The following is an 18,550-nucleotide window of genomic DNA, read 5'->3' as shown; positions in this document are numbered from 1 at the left end:
CAACATTGACAAAGGCAGGGAAGAAGGCTGTTATCTGATCTAAACATGGAAGGAAGCTATGGTGGTTAAAAAAGATTTGCAAATGTGTTATGAGAAGGAAAATACATTCATCATTGCTAGGCTTCAAGGAGGATTGTTTTGGTGAAAAACAAAGAATATAACCACGACTGTTTGTTCTCAAGGAAAACTCCACAGGGTACTTTTAATCTAAGCAGGACCAATTGAAAAACAGTTTGAATGAGTTTTCAATTAAATCAACTAATCTATTAGTCAATTAAGGATTTTAATAGCTCTACTCACGGACACTCTCACAAACAACATTTAGAGCTCATTATTTATATGCTTCATAATCAAACTCTTGTATAGTAATTTCATTTGCAGGACACATGCTGCTATATTGTGCATACATTCAAAAACACATTATACATAATGTAATAAATGGATACAAGCCTCATGCAGGCATTTCAACTATTGCACAGGGAAGGATGTCCGTGTGAATATTGAACACAAGTTGAAAAGACAACCAAGAACTTTTTTCTTTTCTCGCCCCCTTTCTCTCTGCAACGGTAAAGAACCTGTGCAGAATATGATGGCAAGAGCAAAGCATCTCCTCTTTTATTTATTATCTTGTGTTTTATTCATACATTTGCATTTAATCTATTGATTTACAGTTTAGGCTGTGGCTTCTCTGCCGACTGTACTCCCACTCTGGCTTAGGAGTGTGAACACAATATTGAATTTACCATGGCGCATAGCAACAAAGGGTGTGTGTGTGTGTGTGTCTGTGTGTCTCTGTGTGTGCATGTGTGACATTTTTCTTGCATTATTGAGTAAACAGCAGACATGTGGTGGGAAGGTTATGGTAATACCTTACCACAGCCTTCTTTCAATCAAAAAACATGGAGTTTGGTGAAATCCCCAAAGCACATGGCGTTATCAACCTCTTCCCTTTATCACACACACACACACACACACACACACACACACACACACACACACACACACACACACACACACACACACACACACACACACACACACACACACACACACACACACACACACACACACACACACACACACACACACACACACACACACACACACACACACACATCCTTTTCATTGATGCCATAATGATATTTACTGCATTGGTTCAGGAGCTGAAGGTGTATGTGTGTCTGACTGGATTTGTCTGGATCACCTGTGGGAATATTGGAATTGAAAATGCTGTGTGTGTGAGATAAAGCTAGGGTGTTGTGTGTTTTTTGCAGCATGCAGTTGCTGTGTTGTTGGCTTGTGTATTAAGCAGAGGCTGCAGGGGAGTAAAAGGCCGAGGCGGACAGTCTTACATGCTTGCTGCTCTGATGCTACCCCACCCCAAAGGAGTATTTTTTATTTTCTTTAAAGATCCATCAAAAGTAGCGGAGGGCCATTTCCATTGCCCTTCCTCCTGGACCTGCAGACCTGTGTGTTTGCGTGTATTGTGTACTTGCTTCTCAAGGAGCAAATAAAAGCCTCCAGTCCGGTCATAAGCCGCTTTATTGTTACACTTTACAGTCACACAGTTCGGCGCAGTGAGGAGGAGAGGTTGTTTATTTAAGGGAAGAAACTGGCTGGGTGGTCGTCACAAAGTGAGCGAATGAGGTGTGTGTGTGTTTCCATGGGTCCAGACCTGTGTGCTTGCCAAACTGTGATAATGTGTTTCCACTACAAACTACAGCCTTAGAGCATGTGTCAAGATACCAGAATTATGACTTAATTTGTTTTTGTAATAAATAAAACAAAGGCATGGGAGGAGTTAAAAATAAGCTCTAAAACAACAGGCATTAATTATTGTACCATACTGTGTTCAAACATTTAATATTCAACCAGGACAGGAGAAACTCTTAATTAAGATCAGCTCTTTAAAAGTTCACATCTCCCCAGTCTCTGCGGATGCAGGTTGTGGCTCTTCACGGCATGGTTAACTAACCTCATTGTGTTTGAGAGAGATTTTGTTTGACGGGGTAAGATTTTAAGATGGTTGGATTGTACACACTTGGATTTTCAATTTAGTTTTTCTGTCAACCTCTTTTTTTTACATATATTTTGTACTCAAACTAGGACCATGATTCGATGAGTCCGAGTCACTGAGTGATTCTAAATAAGAATTGATAAAATCTGAAAAACAGTTTTTTTATTATGTCAACACTCAAGTACCTCATCTGATATTGGTTTGAAAAGTAATATTTTATATATCATTGTTTTCTACAGACAGTGTATCTCCGCAGAGACGCTAAATTGTTTTATTTGGCTTAAAGTTCAAAGATTCAAAGGTCATCAGGGTCACTGCTGTTGGGAAAGCTAACACACACCCACACTTGTTGTCACAGTGAAGACCAGAATGACTAACATTAACTCAGCGAGGGCACAGCTGGGTCAGCTTTGGTGAGCGTGTTTCAAAGTGATGACCGTGTGCTGTGAGCAGGTAAACAGGCGGAGGAAATGACCCCTTATTTCCAGGATCAATTTGTCCCCCCACAAGGTGCAATTTGAGAGATAGAGCTCCTTGGGAGGTAAAGCACTTCAGTCATTTTTTCGTCCCTTCTTCTTCTTATTTTCTTCTGCTCTCCTCTTATCTTATCTGTAATATAAAATAAAATAATAAACCCCGTGTCCTCTGGCTCCCCTTATCTTCCTCAGTAATGGCCAAAAACAGCGTCCCAGTGTAAGAAAAGCTGGTATGTCGACCAAATATGGGCTCCCATCGTCACAGTCTGACAGGCAGATTGTGACAGTAGGACGCCAATTTTGAGTTCACCCTCATTTCTTGTGGAGACAGGATGTGATGTGCTGCAGGTGGCCACTGTTAGCCCTGTTATTTTTCTGTATTCCCTTTCAGCAATGATCGCAGACCAATGTGTGATTGTGTTTTTCAAAAAAATGAAAATGGGGAGCGTGTCGTGATCAAAGTGGAACAGCAGCGCAAATGATGGCGCTCACTTTTGAGAACCAAGTTGAAAACACAGTGTCAAAGTGAAATGGTTATCTTTCATTTTCTGTTGCTTGGTGTCCTTTTTTATCTATTGCAGAAACATGGTCTTGCTTTTATATTGTGCCCATGGTGTAGTTGTTATTCTGTGTTTGTTCTGTTGTGTCTGTGCATAGAGATTCTTTTATATCTAGAGTTATTTGCCCAGTGGAGACTGTTGACTTAATAGTATCATTTTTCATTTGTCTAATACGTTTTTATTATATTGTACATTATTTGCCAGAAATAAGGAGATTAAACATGGATTTTATGTGAATTTTATCCTTCTGTTTGTATGTGTGTGAGTGTGCTGCAATAAAGTTTGCGGCAACGCCTCTTCAGTGGTTTTGGTCAAAGTCAGCATCTATTCTGCTAACATTAACCCTGCTGCGGGTCACACAGCCTGTGTTGACATGCAGATTGATGTGTTCCCCTCCGTCTATGTCTGTGTATGTATGTGTTTGTGAGTAAGCTCTGGTCAGTCGGCCAGTAGTCTACACTGAAAGCAGATGCATGGAATAAGTGAGTCATTTCTTTTGAGTTACGTTTTGTTGGAAGCTTTTCCCAAAACCCTGGTATTCCCCTCTCTTTCTCTCTCTCTTTTCTTCTTCTCTTAGTCTTTCCAGCAGCTTAATTTAATTCGGGGAATCAATATTCATACCCTTTTTTCTTCGGGCCAACATTCTCTGCATATCCATCACACATGAGCATCACAAATCACAGCCCAAATTGTCTGTCCTACATTTTGTCCCCTCTCACACAGTCATCGGACTACGTGAGGGATGACCGGGGGCCCTCTCTGACTTTCAGGAGCTTATAATGTGGGAAATAATTGGAGAAGCATTCTCTCAGAATCACACCTTCTCTAAAACTGTGAGGTGTGTGTATTTGGAGGCGTTTGCATTGGAAGCTTATTCCAAATAGACTCTGTCGCAGCCAGCTGGCAGATCCCACAGTGCCTGGAGAAGTGTTAAACCCTGAAATCGTATAAGTAAATGAACACATAATAATGATGAACGACATGTCAATTGACAGTTGGTTGCTTGGCCACAGTGAAGAAGATGATCAGGACCTGTATGTGTCAAGTTTCTGAGAGTCTGAAGAGCGAGTAAGAGGGAGAAGAGTTAAAAGACTGAGGAACATTTACCAAGTGATTTTCTCCTACTCAAAGCAAAGTCAAGGAGTTACACTTCAAGATCAAATCATCAAATGTATGCTCACCAAGGTATGACCAATCAGGCAAAAAATATTCTATTAAAGGAGCATTACACCTTTACATTCAGATATTCTATAAAGCCCAAATGATTTAACCATTTTATTTAGTTTCATTTGTGTGAAATCTGTTACATTTCCATTAACAATTAATGCATAAAAACTAAAAGATAGGCTACTGTAGCAAACTCCCTACCGGTTAATGTTTATACTTTTTACAATAATAGATATTTGTTGACGACCCTAAGAGAACTTCAATCTGTATTGAAGGCGTGTGGCGCAGTGGACTAGTGCGGTGGTGTTGGGATCAGGGGGTCACAGGTTCAAACCCCACTGCACACAGTCAGCATGTCGTTGTGTCCCTGGGCAAGACACTTCACCCCAAATTGCTCCTGTGGGGATTGTCCACAGTATTGAGTATGTAAGTCGCTTTGGATAAAAGCGTCTAACAAGTTAAATGTAATGTAATGCATTTGTGCATGGCTGTGTGTCTGGCCTTTAGGACAAGCTTTCACTGCAGGCCAGCAGGTTTCCTTTGTGCACACCACCTGACACTTTACATTAGCGTTATCAGGTTATTAGCAATGGGTTTGAATTTGAAAATACCTTGGACACCTTTGAGCCTCCAGCCATTTAAATGCGGGTGCAATTATAGTACTTTAAATGTCCTGATAAATCATGTTTAACTCTCTACAAGAAAAAGGGGGTTATTCGCTTATTATTTAATGCTGTAAACCTTATTGTTTCTGTTTCAAAAATCACATCAGAAAATGCTACAAATGTACAGTCTGAAATAAGTTAAAAACAAGGGGGTTTTGCTCATGAATAAGCACAGTTGTTATATAAAATGTGTTAGATATGATGTGATAATTGCTGGTCACCAACAAACATTATGTACAATAAAATATAATAAAAGGCCATTATACTCAACAGGAAAAAGTTAAAGATTTTTTACCAGTTATCTGTCATTTGTCAGTTTTATAAAAAGGGGCCTTTGTAAAAGAGCTTGTAGTTTCAGAGATCCTTAATTCCTTTCTTAGCATTTTCGACACAAATAAGGACTACCTTCAGCTGAGTGTTGCTGCTGAAGAAGTATAAGGACATACTTATGGTTTCTGCTGGGTACGAATCCTCCAACTGACCCCCATAGCTCTGAGTTCAGCACAAAGATTAATCTCTGTGAGAGACAGCATGAGACTTTGGGAAAGTGAGAAAATCCCTCAGGTAATATGAAGTGTCTACATCTATTGTATGACCTCACTACACATAGGTTTCCTCTAGCACACTATTTTTAGGTTGCTTCTCTTTTTTATTTTGGTTTTGTTGGATGTTTTTTTCTGAATGCTATGAAAAATGTCACCGGAGCCCAAACCAGCCAGTCAGTCATTTGTCCTTGTCTTGTTTCTCCACCACCTGTCTCTCCAGATTCAAGCAGAGGTGCTGAGGGGCCGTCCCCTGTCCTTGTCACTTCTCTTTCTCTACTGTTGTATTTTCACACAGACAGCAAGAGGATCTAAAATGTTAGTAACGCTACCCTATATACCACTGTATGTTTTCTCTCCCTCCAGTGGTGAGCTCATTGCCATACTGTGCCAGGCAGTCACACGATTTGTAAATTAAAAACCCCCGACATTTTTTATTTACTCAGGCCTGCGCTGTTGGAGCAGATTGGCTGTCAGCAGAGATTACAGTCCTGCTTAGCAGAGTGAATACACAAGGAGAGCCAGTGTTGCCCTGTTGTCAGACATGATGGTAGAAAAAGGTGCGGGGGAAAACCAACGAGGTGTAATGGAGGCATAGTGATTAGGTACGGCAAATGCACACGTATGTATGTATCAGATTTTCAGTTCATTTCCCTCTGTTATGTCTTTCATCAGGCACTTATTCTCTTTGCTTCTGTCTGTTTTTCACACTTCATCTCTCTTCCAATTGTCTTTCTGTGTTTCTTCTCCTGTTCTCCCTCTTTCTTTCTTCCTCTCTGCCTGTCACACACACAAACACTGAAGTGATTATTTCTGGCAGGTTGGGTGTGAAAGTGTGCTATGATAAACATGCTGCCTTGGTTATTAATTTTGAGTAATGGCAGCGTCAAACTCCAGTGCGTTGATAAGTATCGGAGATGGAGGAACATTGTGGCGCGGCGCAGAGACACAATGAAAGCAAGCAGCTGGAGCTTATGGGCTACAGCAGCGTGAGAGCTGCTGTTGTATTCAGGGACAGATCCAAGGCCAGCAGCCTACTACCCCTCCCTGTGTATGTCAAAACCTATGGAAATGTGTGACATAAAAAAGTAAAATATGTTGATGTTGCTTTACAATCCATTATGCTTGCCACACAACTCTGCTGCTCAAAGGTGTTAAGTTTGATTGGATTGCTTTCGTTTCTGGAAGTCATAAGACTTTATTTGTGATATGCTGTCAGTGACAACTAAACAGCTGGTGTATTTAAAGGGGCTTTAAGTATTCTTTGACTCTAATCACCCTCTCTCAGTGACTAAGGCCTTGCAGCACCAACAGTTCTTAAGTGCAGGTCATGGTGGCAATGTTTTACAAAAAATGATCTACATTAGAGCTCAAGGTATAGCGAAAACAGCAAAAATGAACACATGTCTGGTGAGGAGGCAGCGTTGAACACAGTTCGATTTTATTACTTTAATTCTTCTGTTTTTTATTTTCTGTCAGCCTTGCTAATATGATATTTTAGCCACATGTTCTGGTTCTGATAGAATTATTTTGGCACTGATGTGGAGTACTGCTTTTTAAATGCCAGATTAGAGTACAGTATCACTCTAAATTTGAAACAATGATGTATCTCAGCAGCGTTTAAATTACCTCGTGGAACGTCCAAATGTAATCATTGTATGGGAAACCCAGCATCTCACAGCTGTGGAACCACATTAGACACGGACCTTGAAGCGCTAATATCTCATAAAATGAGTCATGAGCCTTACACTGAAACTGAGCTGAAATCCATGCTAACAACATTGTTAGCCCTCGACATCATCATTATTGGTCCCATTTATACCAAACATGTTTTTCCAGTTATTTAGTTTTTTCCCATGTGTAGGTTTACCCTCATGCTCAGAAAGTTATTACTTCTTCAGGATAGTAACAGACCAGCAGATAAAAGAACAAGTCAATGGAGACCATGATTTATAACCTGCCATTGGATTATGCCAAATGTATGCAGAGTAGATTGTGCATCTTCCGAAAGGTCTGCGCTTAGAGTAATCTTCTCTCATTTGATTTTCCCCTTGATCCTATTGTATGTCTTTGTTTTTAGACTTGATCTGATTTGTAAGCTTTTATCCAATTCCTTCGTTCTTGTGGATTTTTTTCCATAATAATTCCACTCTGAAGGTTACATTTCGGCTGAGTGGAATATTGAGCAGGAAATCTGATTGTTTGATTTATCTGTTTCATCAGAAACATATTACATGGTTTTCTGACCTAACTTCATGGGTTTCTTTTTCTCCGAAAAGACAAGTGCATTTGTATCTCTAATGTCTGACTTATTTAGCAAAACCCTTCCTTGCTTGCTCAACACAATCATTGTTTTTTTTTTACTGAAGATTTAATACAGTATCAGTCAATCCTGCTGTTTACAGTTTGTCTACCAGACAAACAAATCGGGTTATTTGTTTCTGTGCATATCTTTGTACATGGATACTTTGGTCTGTAGCCAAAACGGTATCTGCCAATGCATATTGTATTTTTTTTAATCAATTATGGCCTCTAACGGCCCGTCCACACAGCGGCGTGCGTTGAAGCTTGCCGGCGGGCGTGTCTGAAACTCGACCAACAACCAATCACATGAATCTCCCGCCCCTGACACACAAGCAGCGGTTTGATTGGCTAGAGCTTGTACTGGCATATGATTCGATTGGCTGACGCTTCTGCCGAGGCTTCAAAAGTTGAACATTGCTCAACTTTTGCAGCGAGCCACGCCAGCAAAGCTCCGCTTCGCTTCCCACAATGCAGTTCGGCGAAAAGTGACGTCACCCCATTCAAAGTGAATGGTGAAGCTTTCAACGCACGCCGCTGTGTGGACGGGCCGTAAGGCTCTGTGTGTGTGACTCTCACTTAGGGAGCCTCGGCCAGAGAGAGGTGTGTACAGCGAGCAGTGCGTGTTCACCAGGTTGCTGGGTGTGTGGGTCCTGTGTAAAAGTGATTTGAGTCACTTAGAATCAGCGTGTCAAAAAGCAAGTAGGTTGTGTAATTGCACAACCAAAATAACCGAAGCAGTGGACTGAAGATGGTGACTCTTCCACTGTTGAAGAGATTGGGCATCAGCACTCATTTTATATGGCTAAAGGGAGCCTCCAATACTTCAAATGACATTCAGACAGTGGATTCTTTCCTTGCATAAGATGGAAAATCTCTACTCGAAAATGGTGTACATCAAAGCCAGTGGTGTTGGATTGAGTCTAACGAAGCTATGCAGAGGTGGAAAGTTTATGAGTAGTTCTGTTATAGAGTGAGTAGACTGGTCAGTAGTGGTCAGGATTTCAATGCATAAGTTGAATTTGTTGTTTGTGAATATGTTTGGCTTACAGGTGGTACACAGCAGGGGCTGAGGCTTATTATGGTTATCCATACCGTGGGGTCAGAAAGTTGCCCGTATAATCTAAAAGGTAAAGAGACCACGGGGCGCGACTGCCCTTGTTTCACTATGCTGGAGACCTGGCATTTGGCCTGTGTTTGAGAAACAAAGCTGTAATTTTCTCTTCATCTGCTCTCTATGGCTTTTGGAAGACTGGGTCAAATGAATAAAACAAAAGCCATGTTCAACATTATTCTTGTATATGCTTATCCTTTTATGCCATATTTCTTTATCATCAAATGAGCACATGTCCTCATGCCCTTGTTCTATCCCACAAGCACTTTATGTATTATTGCCCTGTTCTTTTTTTGAATTGCTGTGCTGCTTTATTGAAAACAACCTTTCCCTTTCTTCCTTCCTTCCTTCCTTTCCTGCTGTTCTTTCTTCCCTTCTTCTCATTGCTTTGTTTTCCCCTCCTTTACTCCCTACAGTGTTCCCCCATTCCCTTTGTATTGCACTCATTTGTGTGATCGCCTTCTTCGTACCCACAGCACATCCGCTGCCCCACAAATGAGAGCAGGGAGAGTGGGAGAGCAAAGGGGAGGGCATGATGCAGGGCCCTAGGAACAGGGTTTAATGAAGCCAGCCTAAATGAATTTACTGCTTTCCATTGAGCCACTCGGTCCCATGTGGCGGACTAGCACCTTATAGCCATTGTATCAGAGACCCCCCTCTCTGTTCTGCTACCTGTTTGTCTGACACCTCTGTAATTAGCCGCCACTATTGAGGAGAGTAATTGCGTATTAGAGCCGTGTTCTGTTTGGGGAGCCTCAAAAGTGAACATTTTTATGCAAATGTTGAGAATGAGGCCTAGATTAATAAAATTACCCAGGGTTTTGAGGCCATTTTTATACTAAAGAAAGGCCTGCATGCTAAATGGAGGGAGGGGACTTTGCGTCTGTTTGAATTGCTTAGGTGGGGTATTAGTCTCTAGGGATAAACATTTTTGCTGCGTTGCTGATTCACTATTTAAAATTGGTATTTTAAACAGTACTCTGTAATGGGACCTGAATTATAAAGTAAATTGGAGTTATTAACCGCTATTGTTGCTCACCTGGTTTGTATTAGAAGCTCCTGGGGACAAATACTGAGCTGATTGTTATTCATTGTCTTTGTTTTGGTATGCATGTGCTTGTGTGTGTTTGTGTGGGTCTAGCCTCTGGAAAGCCTGCACATGCAAGCTGCTTGGTAGCAACTTCTATGGTTGGGAACAGAACTGCAGACTAAGGACCTTGTATTGAATTAACCTAACTTTTTTGAATCCATTACTAAAATAAGTTCTGAGTGTATTCTAGCTAGTTTTATACCAGTGATTCATTAAATTAGGTTATATCAATTGAGAAAGACTCTACATCTATATATCTAAAACTAACTAGGTCTTATTATTTATAAAGAGCTGGTGTTACCGATTGCTGGACCATAATGTGATTATGATAAATACATGTCATTGCATTGCATATCCATGTACAATGTATGCAAAGGTACATGTATGCTTATGACCTCACCGGCCAAGGACACTAATGCAGACACACACCCAAGAAAACTCACCTCCCCCTTTCTTCCAGTCAACACAAACCTGCCCAAGCCATGATCTACTGTATGGCCCGTCTGTGCTGATCAGGCCATCAGAAGCCAAACCTCAAATGTAATGTTTGGGAGCAGAATGATGCATTAACCAGAAACCCCCAGGAACTATGGGAAATCTGACTTAACTTAACTTTCTAATTTCATTTCAGCCGCAACTGGTATGAAATGGCCTCCTCTGTCTTTGAGCAACTGAACCAAATCGAAAGATAAAACTATATTATTCATATGTGGTGTGCCTCCATTCACTGTTTGTGACTGCTTACTTTTATTCTTACATTTATTTCCTGGTTTTCTTAAGTTTTTCTCTCCCCAGAGATGAACTCCATGCCAAGTTCTCTGCTGTACCTAAACTTTGCATTTGGCCTGTGCAGTTTGGTTTACCTTTAGGCATTTGGTCGGTTTAACATTAGCTAACCCCCGACTTTAAGATAATGCGTCTTTTAAGTTGTGCCTTGCCTTTATGAGGTCAAATAACAAGGTCAGTGACAAAACTGTGCCCAGGCAGCTGCGGTTGGTTGTCTTGCCAAAAGAAAAGCAGAACCGTTGCTTGCTATTCTAAGCAGCCTGTTCCTGGGCTTTTAGGCAAAGTTACACTCTTAAAACACTCACACATCCGTTTGCTGTGCTTCAAATGAATATTCAACAGTCCCTGGTTGTGGCTTTAGTTTCAGGTGTTCACATTTGACAAATCATAAGAGATAAATATCTCTGACGTTTAAACGTTTACTTTGTCAGACCTAAAGAGGGTTTGGACTTATCTGATGCTCGGCTCTTATAGCTTGCTAACACTCTTATGTTTTTTTGCCGTCGGAGGTCCGCTTCCATTACCTACTAAGCCTTTGTCAGATTGCAGGGCTGTGAAGCGGTCCCCTATCACCACCGGTAACAGTGGTTTCCAAGTCCCAGTCTATTCAGCTCACGCCGCCACCCTTCAGAGACTGGTAATAACTATTTGCTCAGGCTTATACATTCTCACCCCCCGACTTTCTTTTTTTCTGTTTTCGTCCCTTGCTCCATTCACCCTCCTGCATTTACTGAATCTCTATTTTCCTTCCTCCCTACTTTACTTCGTTCCTCTATCCAGCCTTCCCTTCTTCTCTGCGTCATCTTTCCTTTCGTCAAAGCAATCACTATTTAAACTTTCCTCTGCTCCAAGGTCCTGTCAGATCCCCTGGAAGCCAAACACCATTAACAGAGGTCTCTAGAGCCTAGCCGGTATGTGTATGTGGGTGTGTGCGTTTATATGTACAGTAAGTGTGAATTTTGCGGGCCTTTTTCAATGTGAAGGCACATCATGGTAATATGTGTATTCACATTGGCGTTGAGGGTATCTCCCCTTTCTATCCTCTGGATCTTCAATAAGAGTGTGAACTCTTGTGGGAAATCTATTGGCAGCTGATTCAGAAGATTACGGAAATTCGGCCTGGCGGGAGGCAGTAAAAAGATGGTTGTGGTGGGGGGGTTAGATGAGTCTGCCATAACCCAGAGAGAATACAAATTTGAATAGAGTGTGATATCTTCGACCTTGTGGTATGAGGTTTTGGAATCTACCTAACCAAATGGGAAAACAATTCAAGCTTTTGCTGAAACACAAACACACAAATATGTTCCTACAGTATGGCCCGAGGCAGAGGAAAACACACTCTTTCTACAACCTCCCAACGTTTATGTTCTGTTTGAAAACATGTGTTGTTAACATTAGAAGTGTGCCTGCTGTTCTTTAAATATGAGTTTATAAGCCAATTTATAGAGCCTAAAGTTATCATATTTTTTTAATCAAGCATTTATTAATTACAAAGGACTAAAATAAAAGACGATAATAAAAAACGCTAGACATATATTTCCTAAGCCCAAATTGGTGTATTTTGTTCCACAAAAGTTAAAACAACAATAAAAAAGGATTACATAACAGTAAATTGACCAGTTTATTATGATTTAAAGATCAGGAAAAGCAGAACATTCATTGGACAACTTGCTTGACAAATTACTTAAAGTGGACCTATCATGCTATATTTGAATAATATACTGTAGTGTAGGTCCATACCTATATAAGGCATATTTATACTTTTTTTTCTTCAAAATACCAAACAGATCATGCATTTTAGCCATGCCTCATTTCGCTCAATTTGACATTTTTTAGCTCTGTTTTGGCAAGGGCAGATTCTGTGAGAACAGCACCATCTACTGGCCTGGCATATGTACTACAGCGTCTCCAGCGCTTTCGAACGGCAATGGCCGTGGCTGTCTCCTCCTGATTGGTGGAGTTGGCCCAATAGCCGTAGCGCCACCGTCCTGACGTCAGGACAGTGTTCAAATCTGGATCAGTTTTTATCAGATCCGTTGCAGCCCCTTTTTTAGAGATTTGGGTATGGAGGAAAATAGAGAGGGTTGTGTTTTCTGACACTTGGTGAGTTCCCTGGAACACCGGGGACACATATTCATGTATAAAAGACGTACACAAGTGCATTTTGCATGATAGGTCCCCTTTAAACAAAGATTTTTGCTGGGTTATATTTCTACTGATCAAGTAATCAATAATCTACTGCTGCTTCTAGCAGTATAGAAGCATGATAATAATCTATGGTATACCTTTACTAAACAGGTGGGAAGCACTGCTTGTATTAATTTAAAACTTTTTATAAGGTTTGAGGCAGCTTACCAAATATTTTTCTTCATTAACACACCTCTTCGCATACACAGATTTTCTTACTTTGATTTCACATTTATGTTTCATTTTGGACTTGAAGGGATCAACTTGACCTTCCTGAACCAGGTGTCTATTTAGAGAGTGGGAATTATAGAGATAGAAAGTAAGAGGGAGAGAAAAACCTGTTTCATTAGCAGATTGAAGGAGCTGTAACGTGATGGCTGGTTGAGATGGCTACTTAAATGTGATAGGCCATTAGCCATTCATCCCTACTACACTATTAATGCAAGGTATAGAAGATGCAATCATGCAAAACACTCTTCGATCAAAGCCTTTCATAGAGGAATAAATGCTGACGGCGTGAAGGGTGAGGAGTATTCAGAAAGAGGTGGACAGTAGCAAAAGTCCTACATAAAGAGAAACACATGTAGTGAAGTACATGTTCTTCTTCTATCCCTACTCTTCGCAGTCTTACTCTAAATCTCTCTTTGATCTTGCTTTTTTATCAGCATCTGGTCTGTTCAATTTAAAGATGTCATGGGTGCAATGTCGGGGCATGAAGAGGGGGACTTAACCTTGAGTTTGGTTAGATGCTCAGTTTGTCTCTGCTCCTTCAGCTATAACACCATACATATATTTTTTTATTAACAATATCAAAGAAGCAATACATTTAGTATATTATTAATGAGTCTTTGATATAAGCAATAACTCTTAGTATAACTGACTCTTAGTTCATTTTGAGCCTTATAGGTCCCCCTATTATACTCTTTTTCAATATTATAGGACCGTCTCACATATACAAAACATGTCTTTGAAGTGTTTGGCTTGAAATACCAAACGGATCATGCATTGTAGCATCCCATAAACCCCTCCGTTTCAGCCCTGTTCCAAAACTGCTGATTCTCTGGCTGTACTGTAGCTATAAATGCAAATGAACTGCTTCTCGCCGCCTCTCTGTGGAAGTGTTTGGTTTAAAAAAAACACAATGGTGCTCTAGGAGGAGTTCAGGTGATAAGGTGGGGGGGTGGTACCTTGGTTAGTTAGGCTGCGGCCCCCACGAGGACGCATACGGTAAAACGCATACGCAAACGCAATCGCAAAAAGGGCTTCCGTCCACACGCAATAGACACCGGAAAGTGTCTGTTCACACGAGACAGCTCCGTTTAGCTCCAACCGCTGGAAAAGCTGCAGTACATATGCCGAGCCTGTACGTGGCGCTGTAACTTCCTCCACCAAAAGCAGCGAAGAAGACCCCGGAGCATGGTTGCCATGGTTGCCCTTCTGTTTATTCTCCGAGGTGGACGGCGTGTTCTCCTGCTGTATATCTCTCCGGTAGTCCACCAGCAGATGAAAAACACCCACCTCTCCGCCTCTTCCAAGGGACGAGGGAACCGTGCGGCAGAGTTTCCGTTCGGTCAACATGTCCGTTAAAGTTTACAGCCCAGCAGCTGATATCTGAGCAGGAGACGTGGGGAGAGGGAGACGGGGGGAGAGGGAGGCGGAGCTATTTCATCGTTATCAGAAAATGATCGTATAGAGGCGATTACATGGAGCCGTTTGACCCCCCAGAGCGCTCCGTTTGCAGATCTATCCACCTTGGGACCCGTTATCATTTGCGGGGTCCGTTTCTATCGTTTTGTTACGGCCTCGTGTGGATGAAAGGGCTATACGCAAGAGAAACTATGCAGATACAACCCGTTTCATCATGAAGTGGCCAAATCTGATCAGCTCATATTCTGATTTTAATATAGATGGATCAGCACAAAAAGAGAGACAATATTTTTTCCTGAAACTTTCTGAATCTCTTAACACAGAGGGGACACATACTGTATGTATGTATGTATGTATGTATACGTATAAAAGACATGAAACAGTGGATTTTGCATCATAGGTGACCTTTTTAAAAGGCCCTCTTAATATGAAAAGAAAACGATGAAGGCATCACATACAAACAGGCTGAACTAGCATTTATCATTATGACACATTCTGGCAAATTAATTAGTAGCTTACCTTACCTAACCTTTGCTGATGGCGTCCCGAGCTCTAAATCCAACCCATATTGATTAACTAACAAGCAATATCACAATATGATTAATATAATAATATGTTTGTTTATAAACAAACTAACAAAGCTAAATAGGGTTGTTATGTTTACACCAGCCCAACCCATAATGTAAACTGTAAGTATATACCGTTATAGGGGACTTAACTGTATCATGCAGGTGTATTCCTTAGGACCCGGATGTGAAGTGTAAAGTGGTTTGAATGAGCAGTTCACAAAATAATCTGCAACACCTGAGGCAAAGCTCTGCAGCAGTGCTGTAAAGGTACTGGCTACCTGGCTCATTCCCTACTGATAGTAAAATATACTCGAAGATGGACAGTGTGGATTGTCACAATATTAAACTTGATCCTGACCACCCACTTAAATATTGCAAGAACAGCATACAATAAATCAGCTTTATTGAAAGTTAAACTTCTAGATTAACTGGAAAGTCCACATATAAATACAATGTAATGATTGAATATGATAACACTAAACATTAGGGGGTGTGTGGGGTCATACTTTAATAATGTTAAACCTTATAGGGTCTTTTGAAACATGCAGGACATCCTTTTATATGTTTGATAGTTACGCTTTCCAAAATGTAGCTTGGATCTTTTATTTCTTTGTAATATGCAGGGATTTCATTTGATAGAAGCCCTGTCACTGATAACTCAATTGTAACAACAGTAAGGTTCCTCAAATGTGCCTCCTAAATCAGTCCACATCCTCTTTAATACATAGGCTGAGATATGGTTCTCCTTGGACAGTCACTTTGAGCAATTGAACCTGACAGTGAATTTCCCAAAACTACTTTTACAGCATCTCGTAAAATACTTCATCAAGCCTCAACATTTTTGATTAGCATATTCACCTAGGATAGGCTGATGCAGTACATTTAAATTAATAAGCCACTAACTGTACCACATTTCATAAGCGAGAGAGGGAGAGAGGGATAGAGAGGGTAAGGCAGAGAGATGGATGCCTTTTTTGCCACCTTGTGAAATATGTAATTCATCTTCATTTTAACGGGTGTTGTAAATGTCAGGGCACAGATCTTCTCTTAATGAAAAGATCACGCTGTGTCCAAACTTTGACGAATGTTTCTGCTCTGAGCCTTAAACTGGGGAGTCATCTCCCAGTTTGGATGAGTGTTAACAAACTCAAGCTGCTGCCTCCTGCTGTGCAACCTGAAGTTGTTAGGTTTCACATCAAATGCTGCTCCATCACCTGTTGTCCCTGCTGTCTCACTGTCAAGTGTGGTCACCGTTGAAATGTTGGCTGGTGATTAACCTTGGTCTGTAATCTCAGAAAATGTATTTAAACTTGGTGTTTACTTAATCCACGATGGAATCACTTAATCCAACATGTTCAACATCTTCAGATAAGGATTGTGGGCCAAGATATTCAGCATGAACCAAGCTTTATTTAAATCATCCATGGTTGTCCATGAACTGTCCATTTCTACCTCAGATGTTTCTCTTTATTGTATAAAATCATTGTTCTTTTTTAGATTGCATAATGATAGTAGTGAAACAGTTTCCCATGTCTTTAGTTAAAAATCAATCTTCACCAGAATATGACAGATGTTGCATCACAGTTTGATGTTGCACCCCATTGGGCTGATCGTGGTTTGGCTGACCCATAATCAAGAAAATCATGCATTTCTGCAATGAGTCATTGTGCTTCATTATATTTGTTTGCTGTGTGGCATGGTACATTTTAATCTGCAACATAAAAAGAATGGGCAAAGCTCTAATCCAAACTAATTTCACCCACAAAGGTTTTTAATTTGCATGATTATATATGTTTAGCTAATTGTCTGTAATGTAGGAAACGATATTCATAGTTTAAATGTATTTAAATTGTTTATGGAAGTTATAACATCTATTCATTAATCATAGATGTTTTTTTCCACTTAGTGTTCCAAAAAGTTCTACTATACTTTGAGAGGTATGAGTCGATGCTGTGTGTTCACAGCCTGGAGCTGGTAGTGTGGGCTGCTCAAAGCTGAATCCAGCGTGCTGGACTGTGATTGCAGAAAGGTTAGCATGGGTATGAGGATCTGAAAAGCACCAGATAGCTCAGGCTGCTGTCAATTTGCTCTCAAACCCCCCAGCAAAACTTTTTCTTCTGCTCTTCTTCCCACGGTTTTATGCAAACCTACAAAGATGTCACTGACATCAATTTACCCCTAAAAGCTGCAGCGCATTGGGCCATTACGGAGCGAACGCTATCTCACAACGTCCTCAGGGAAATTGAGAACAAGGAGAAAATGAGGAATCAGCATATAGATGTAGCTTTGTTTTTTTCCACAATTGTTAAGCACACAGGTGCAATGGTTATGTGATCATTGGCAACAACTTCGAATATATTACAATAATATGTTGTTATACAGTAGGAGCAGAGTTTATACTTTCCATAGGCTCCTGTCTTTTCGTATCCCCCCTTGTCTTTGTTTGTTTTATAATGTAACTTCATGAGAGGCCTGCCCTTTACAGTGGGGGAAATTAACAAGATGTGAATAATACATGGAGCCTTAATTGATCAGGCTTCTTCCCTGCCCAGATTGTATGGCTTTGCCCTTGATATTAATACTTTGGGTCAACAAAATCAATACAGTCAACTATGAGAAACCCACAGAGAGAGAATGTGTTTTAACTATATTAAGCTGAATCTTTTATCTTATGACTCCTGCTGGTGAAAAAGCAGAACAAATACTTACTTTATTGTTTCAGGGAAAACAATAACTGTGTTTTTCAGACCTTAGAGCTGTGGTGGCATTAAATCAGGAATGTTTTGTTTTGTGGTATCAATGGGCCCCAATGGGCTTCTAGAGCCACAACTGTACTATCTTTATTTAATTACATTAGTTGAAAGGGGCTGACTAAAATGCAGTATTTATTTGGCACTTATTTGTTGAGAAGTATGACACACCTATTCATTCATTCCTTTTTACACATGTTATAAATATGTCTGCTAATGTTGTGGCCAAAACAGGAAATTCCAAAATAGGGATAGTTGATTTTGGCCACATCCAGAGATGGAGGTCACTGAAGGACTACAGCGGGACGTGCTGTTCTTGTTTATCACCCTTCAACCATGACATACTTTGTTGTGGCAGGCCTGCTTTTATTTTCAATTTGGCGTGCTTTACTGTTTTTCTCTTTTTGCCTAAAAGCCTATTCCGCATTACAGCTGCTCTCGAGCATGTTCATCTATCACAGAGAGGGAGAGGGACGGAGGAAAGCGAAGGGACAGAACCCGAGAGGACGAGAGAAAATGGTGGATAGAGTGAGAGAATGAACAAATGTAGTGACTGCTAATGGCTTTATTGGAATGATACCAGTAATTAATTATTCTGCCCCCTCTTAAAAAAGACAGAGTGAAAAAAGAAAGGTTGAGTTAAGGCAGAGGAGCAGCCGCAATCCGTAACGTGCTGTCT

At 40.6% G+C, this 18,550-nt stretch overlaps 1 protein-coding gene across 1 annotated transcript in view; it reads left to right on the top strand.

The window, feature by feature from the left end:
- fbxl17 (F-box and leucine-rich repeat protein 17) overlaps positions 1 to 18,550 on the top strand; it is a 200,639-nt gene that overhangs the window by 76,908 nt on the left and 105,181 nt on the right. The window lies entirely within an intron of this gene.

This window comes from Trematomus bernacchii, unplaced genomic scaffold (genome assembly GCF_902827165.1).
Source record: "Trematomus bernacchii unplaced genomic scaffold, fTreBer1.1, whole genome shotgun sequence".
NCBI lineage: Eukaryota > Metazoa > Chordata > Actinopteri > Perciformes > Nototheniidae > Trematomus > Trematomus bernacchii.
The sequence above is the reverse complement of the archived record's forward strand: the minus strand, read 5'-3'. Positions and strand labels throughout refer to the sequence as shown.